This window comes from Hoplias malabaricus, chromosome 1, assembly GCF_029633855.1.
Source record: "Hoplias malabaricus isolate fHopMal1 chromosome 1, fHopMal1.hap1, whole genome shotgun sequence".
Lineage (NCBI taxonomy): Eukaryota > Metazoa > Chordata > Actinopteri > Characiformes > Erythrinidae > Hoplias > Hoplias malabaricus.
This window is the reverse complement of record NC_089800.1, coordinates 33,081,046-33,088,020: the sequence shown is the minus strand read 5'-3', so window position 1 is coordinate 33,088,020 and position 6,975 is coordinate 33,081,046.

Sequence of the window (6,975 nt, the reverse complement as noted above, 5' to 3'; positions counted from 1 at the left end):
AAAAACTAAAGTAATAACTAAAGTAGTAAAATAAATAATAATCAAAATAATAATTTAAAAAAAGATAAAGGAAATAAAATAAAAATAAAATCTAGTAAAACAGTGGCAGGGTGCATGAAGGTGGTTAGAAATTAAAAGTTTAAAAGTGATACCAGCTGAGCTTTAGTGTTTCCTGTAGTGAATTCCAGCTGAACTTTAGTGTTTCCTGTATTGAATTCCAGCTCGCTGGTGCACTGTAACTAAAAGCAGTTTTTCCCACTTCAGTAAAAACTCTTGGTACCTCTTGATTCAATCACTGGAGTGAGTCTGGTAAATTGTGTTACTTTCAGTGAGCATTGTTGTGATATACAATGGCATATGGCCAGAAAGTGCTTTAAAGATGAAAATAAACCAATGCGTTTCTCTACATAAAGCAAGAGAAGACCCTCCAGCCTTTTCATATAATAAATAGTGATGTGTGCTGTAGGGGTCACCAGTAATGAATCCTAAGGCAGAATGATATATACAGTAGTATGAAAAATTTTGGGCACCCCTGATAATTAATCATAATTTTACTTTATAAATCATTGGTTGTTCGGATCAGCAATTTCAGTTAAATATATCATATAGCAGATGAACACTGTGGTATTTGAAAAGTGAAATGAAGTTTATAGGATTTACAGAAATCAATAATTATTTATACAAAATTAGTCAGGTGCATATATTTATGCACCCTTGTCATTTTATTGATTTGAATACCTTTAGCACTAATTATTTGACTGCTCGACAACGCCTCACCTGCCTCCCGAGCCTCCTTGTGCTTCCTCCTCCAAATCTCGCTCCCCTTACATTACAGACTGGACTGTTGCTAAACTAAAAAAGGTTCTGAGGGAAAGCCATATTCCCTTCGCTCGCACCGCCCTTAAAGCTGAATTTTTTGCCTTGTACCTGGCCTTCCTCGGAGGTAAACAACCCAAACGCAACCCAATGATGTCATGCCTCCCGCACGCTCTGGCGCAGTCAATCTCTCTGGGTGTTGTTTCGCTGCCCCCTGCTGACACGTCTGCATTAGTGTGGCCTACTGCCATTCCCTCCTGCACCATGCCTGCCTCTTCTGGCCCTCCACCTGGTTCTGGTGTCTTTTCTCGCCTCTCTCCCTGCCACCTCTGTTCTCAGTCATCCCAAGTTCCTTTCTCACAATCATCCCTCCCCTTTCCTCAATCATCCCTCGACCCCTTCCCTCCGTCTCTCTTCCAGGTCCCCCTGCTGCCATGCCTCTTGCTTCAGACTGGACTGTTTCTATGGATATGCCATTCACCCTCTCCACTGCTCCTCCGGCCGTGCCACCCACTAATGCCCGCATATTAAACCCACCTCTCGTCTCGCTTCATTACAGCAATGCATTATCCAAGGTGCAGATGGTACTTTCGCCTCCTTGTTGCTTCCTTCTTCTAGTCCTTCCGCTCCCTGCACCATAGATGCCGGTGATGGTTCCTTCACTTTATGGCCCTATGAACCACTCGCTTCCAAATCCCTTACACTCCCAGAATTTGCTCTTGCCTTCTCCATCTACCACGACATCTTGTGCTCCACCTTCCCTTCTCGTTGCCAGTAGTAGAATGATTACCTGGCCATGATTATCTGCATCTGGCTGTTGGCTTCGGTGGAACCGGATTTTATGACTACCATAGTATTTTCTCTGCTCAGGCTGCTGCGCAGCTCCAACAATGGAACCTTCCAACCAGCTGAGGTGCCTTGGACCTGGACCTTTATTGTCTCGTTTTTGTAGGTCCCATTGCATTGTCATGTGACGTGTGCGGCTGCCCTTCCCATCCCACGTCTTCCACGACAGCTGAGGACGGCCCGTGGGTTTCCTGGATGGTCAAACAGTCTGCAATAACGTTAATTCCGCTGGGTGTTTCGCTTCTTCTTGCAAACTACTCCATGTGTGCTCTTATTGTGGCCAAGTGCATTCCAGCTCCTACTGCCCCCATTGGCCTCTTAAATTTGGCAGCAGCTGACTTCTTTGGTTTCTCTCTACTCCAGTTAACGTGCCAACTTTGGCCTTTGAGCTTGCCGGGCATGCTGATTCCACTTTTTGTCTGTTACCTCTTGGACGGTCTAATTTTTGTTTTTTTCTCCAGGCCTCGTAACACTGCCTACCTCCTCCTTCACCTGTCGAAACCTTCTATCTGCTTTGTCTTAACCTGATATTGTTTCATCCCTTCTGGCTAAAGAAGTCTGACAGTTTCATGATCAGACTTTTCACATCTCTTCCCTTCTAAACGTACAGGATCAACCCCATTGACATTGCTACCCACAAATATTCAGGCAAGAAGCAGATCATCATCAACCTTTCCACTCCACGTGGCACCTTTGAGCCTTCTGTAAACTCATTCCCAGTTCCGAGTTCTCGCTCCACTATGCGACCGTGGACCATGCCATCACCTTAATCCAACTTGCCCGTCATGGTGCCTGGCTCATTAAGGCTAATGTTGATTCTGCCTCTCCACCCAGATTCCTGGCATCTTTTCGGGGCCTGTTGGAGCAATAAATTTGCCGTCCATCTCACATTTGTCTGTAATAGCAGTCCAAAAATATTCAGTACCGTTGCAGAAGCTTTTGTGGCTGAAAATGTGCAGTGGAGAGACTATGTGCAATTTAAAGAGACCATGGCTTACAGCAGGTAGAGTATGTAATTCATTAGGGGAGACTTCTGCATTAGTACTGTTAGAGCTCCTGCTCAAAGGACCTTTTGAATATAGGACCTGTAATAAATGTAGTCTAGACTGGGACTCCTCACCCACTAAGGTTCTCCGGTCAGAGAGAAAGAGACAGAGAATATAGTTTGGGCTCTTTATATTGAATAACAGCTCAGCAGGAGTGTACAGAAGCATGTGTTTCTCTTCACCAATGCATGAACTGAATCTTAGAAATAGAACAAAGAAGCATTTACAGACTGCAAATGCACAATGAGATAAGAACTCTAGTGTGCAACTCTATCCCTGTCAAAGTCCATCCCCTATTGGTTTCTAATCTAAACTCCTATACACTTAGGAGGAATTTTCTACAAGTATTGTCAAATAAATGTCCCTTAGCTACAAAAAGGTTATTAAATGTTTGACAGAGCACAGTTAATAGAACCTGTATAATCCAAAAATGCCTAAATATTTCAAGATGAATAATAAGTGTTTCTGTAAAGTAATATGTAATTTATTAGGCAATCAGATTTTTTTCATTTAATAAAAACACATTTGAAAAGGACAAATCATGAAAAAGGGATTTCCCCAGTCACATTTGAGCTACATGCTTCATAGTTTTATGTGGAAAATAATAATAATAATAATAAAATAATAACTATAAATAAATAAATATAAATAACCATAAATAATAACTTTAAGTTGTTAGCATTCACATACATTGATTAAAAACATTAAAGTATTCATAAATTCTAGAAATAAATAGTATTTCAAAATGGTCACATTGTCAGGTCCTGTCACATTTACATAAATCACTATGTGCAGTGTGCCTTAATGCAAGTGCAAGTGACAGTTCTCATTGAACTGTTTGATTGTAAGCTTGTTTTGTTGTTGTTGTTTTTTTTTTTTTTTTTTGTTATTTTGTTATAAAATATCCCAGAAGAGAATAAAATTGTTGTAAATCTAAAAAGTTGATATATCTGGCATGCTAACGGTTTTGATGTTAACAGGCTGAAAAATAGCAGTTAAAATGTCTGACCGTCAGGCCCTGTCACAACCCTATCAAAACCCTGTATGACAGGGCCTGATAAATGAATAGAATTTTCCCACTTTATTATCTTTATTGCATTTAATATGTATTTAATGCATGCCATAATTAAATATCATATGAATAAATGAACAATACATTGTAAATTTGAATGTTTTATAAACAAAAGGTTGTCCCAATTTTACACAGGCCTAAGTAGCACTGCTTTTGAGGTTGCACTTTGCATATTCATGATTTTAACACATATCAATATAATTGTAATTTGTATTGTTGTCTTATATATTTGAAAAGTAATACAAAAAATAAATTAGGAATGAATAAATAGGAATTATTCATTCATTCTCTGTAACCGCTTATCCAGTTCAGGGTTGCGGTGGGTCCAGAGCCTACCTGGAATCATTGGGCACAAGGTGGGAATACACCCTGGAGTCCTTCACAGGGCAACACAGACACACACATTCACGGACACTTTTTGAGTCGCCAATCCACCTACCAACATGTGTTTTTTGGACTGTGGGAGGAAACCAGAGCACCCAGAGGAAACCCACACGGACACGGGGAGAACACACCTCACAGACAGTCACTCAGAGCAGGAATCGAACCCACAACCTCCAGGCCCCTGGAGCTTTGTGACTGCAACACTACCTGCTGCGCCACCGTGCCGCCTAAATAGGTATTATAAAACACAAAATATAACTTTTCCTGCATCAAAAGGAAACATTCCCAGCTCCAACAAGCACCACCACCACCATCCCAGCTCCAACAAGCACCACCACCACCACCATCCCAGCTTTAACAAGCACTACCACCACCACTATCCCAGCTCCAACAAGAACCACCACCACCTCTATCCCAGCTCCAACTAGCACAACCACCACCACTATCCCTGGTCCAACAAGCACAACTACAACTACCACCCTAGTTGGTGGACTTCATTGTGCAGTCACAAGGAGCTGAGCACCAGTTCACTGATTGGCTATAAGGTGTGCAGCGTCTTTAATGCTTCATATTTTGCCATCTGGACACATAATATTTTTACATGTCCAGGCGTTACAATCAAGATGGGTTTGGCCCCAAATGCATGCCATATGATCTGCCGGTCCAATGGAACATGTATGGCAAGCCATTTTAACATTAAATCGGTCAACTGAATTTACATTACAGATATCTGCAATTCATTTATGACCAGGTAAATTTCTAAATTAAGATATTTCTCATTATATTTTGACTAGGCGAAATAACTTGAAATATGAGTTAAATTTGAGTTCAACTGAAGCTCCGATTCAAGATATCTCAAATTAATTGTTCACTATCTTAAATTGCAATTAAATTATCATCATCATCTTCATCATCTTTTCCGCTTACCCATTTCAGGGTTGCAGTGGAAACTAGGCGAGCAAAGAAGCCCAGACGTCTCTGTCCCCCGCAATCTCCACCAGCTCCTCCTGGGGGATCTCCAGTTGTTCCCAGGCCAGCCATAGGGAGGCATCTAGAAGGCATCCTCATTAGATGCCTGAACCACCTCAACTGACTCCTCTCAACGTGAAGGAGCAGTGACTCTACTCCGAGCTCCTCCCTAATCACTGAGCTCCTCACCCGATTACAGAGAGTACACCCAGCAACCCGTCAGAGAAAGCTTATTTCGGCCACTTGTATCCGCAGTCTCTGTTTTTTGGTCATTACCCAGAACACATAACCATAGTTAAGAGTGGGGATGTATACCGACCAGTAAATTAAGAGCTTTGCTTTATGGCTCAGCTCTCTCTTCACTACAACGGTCTGGTACAGTGACTGCATTCCTGCAGACGCTGCACCTAACTTCTAGTCAATCTCACAAACTCCTTTTCCCATCACTTGTGAACAAGAACCTGAGATACTTGAACTAATTCACTTGGGGTACTTTCTCCCCCCCAACTGAAGGAAGCATGCCTTCTGTTTCTGGGAGATAAGACTTGGAGGTGCTGATCCGCATACCAACCGCTTCACACTCGGCTGCAAACTGCTCAAGTGAACGCTGGAGGCTTCCATGCGAGGAAGCCAGAAGAACAACATCGTTGCCACCTTCTGAGCCCCTCAACAGAAGCCTTCCTGTCCCAGGCTACACCTCGCAACACAGTCCATGAACATCAGGAACAGGAGTGGAGAAAAGGCACAGCCCTGATGGAGTCCAATGCCCACATTGAACAAGCTTGACTTACTACAGAGCATGCAAATACTGGAAATAGAGGAGCAATCCTGGCACCCCATGCTCCTGGAGCACCTCCCACAGAATCTCTAGAGGAACACAGTCAAATGCTTTCTCCAAATCCACAAAGCATGTGTAAAGTGGAGCAGCAAACTCCCACGTCCCCTCAATCACCTGTGAAAAAGTAAAGAGTTCCACACCCAGGAGGAAATCTGTATTGTTCCTCCAAAATTCTAGGTTCGACTATTGGACGGATTCTCCTTTCCAGCACCTTGGCATAGACTTTCCCAGGGAGGCTAAGAAGTGTAATGCCACGATAACTGGCACACTCCAGGGCAGGGTACACTTTTTAAATAATGTATTCATAGGGATGCTTCTTGGATCGTGTTTGTCTGGATCTTCACTCCAGACCTATTCACCATGGGAGACCTTACTGGGAGCTAACCGGTCCCGACGCTATAGCTCTGGACGTCATTAGACCACTCAAGCCATTCTGTCCCGATCCAGGAAGGGACAATTAAATGATGACTAGTCAAAAAGTAAATTACAAATATATTGCCACCTCTCAGTGGCGTTATGCCGATTTGTGATTGTATGGGTTGTTCGGATTGTTGGGCAAATCTAGCTAACAGCGGTTAACTTGTTGCTAAATAACAAGCTGTAAATAGAGATATCAATTATAGGCGGCACGGTGGCACAGCAGGTAGTGTCGCAGTCACACAGCTCCAGGGGCCTGGAGGTTGCGGGTTCGATTCCTGCTCCGGGTGGCTGTCTGTGAGGAGTTGGTGTGTTGTCCCCGTGTCCGCGTGGGTTTCCTCCGGGTGCTCTGGTTTCCTCCCACAGTGCAAAAACACACATTGCAGGTGGATTGGTGACTCAAAAGTGTCCGTAGGTGTGAATGTGTCTGTGTTGCCCTGTGAAGGACTGGCGCCCCCTCCAGGGAGTATTCCTGCCTTGCGCCCAATGATTCCAGGTAGGTTCTGGACCCACCGCGACCCTAAATTGGATAAGCGGTTACAGATAATGAATGAATGAAATCAATTATCTTGTATGTACAGATTGGA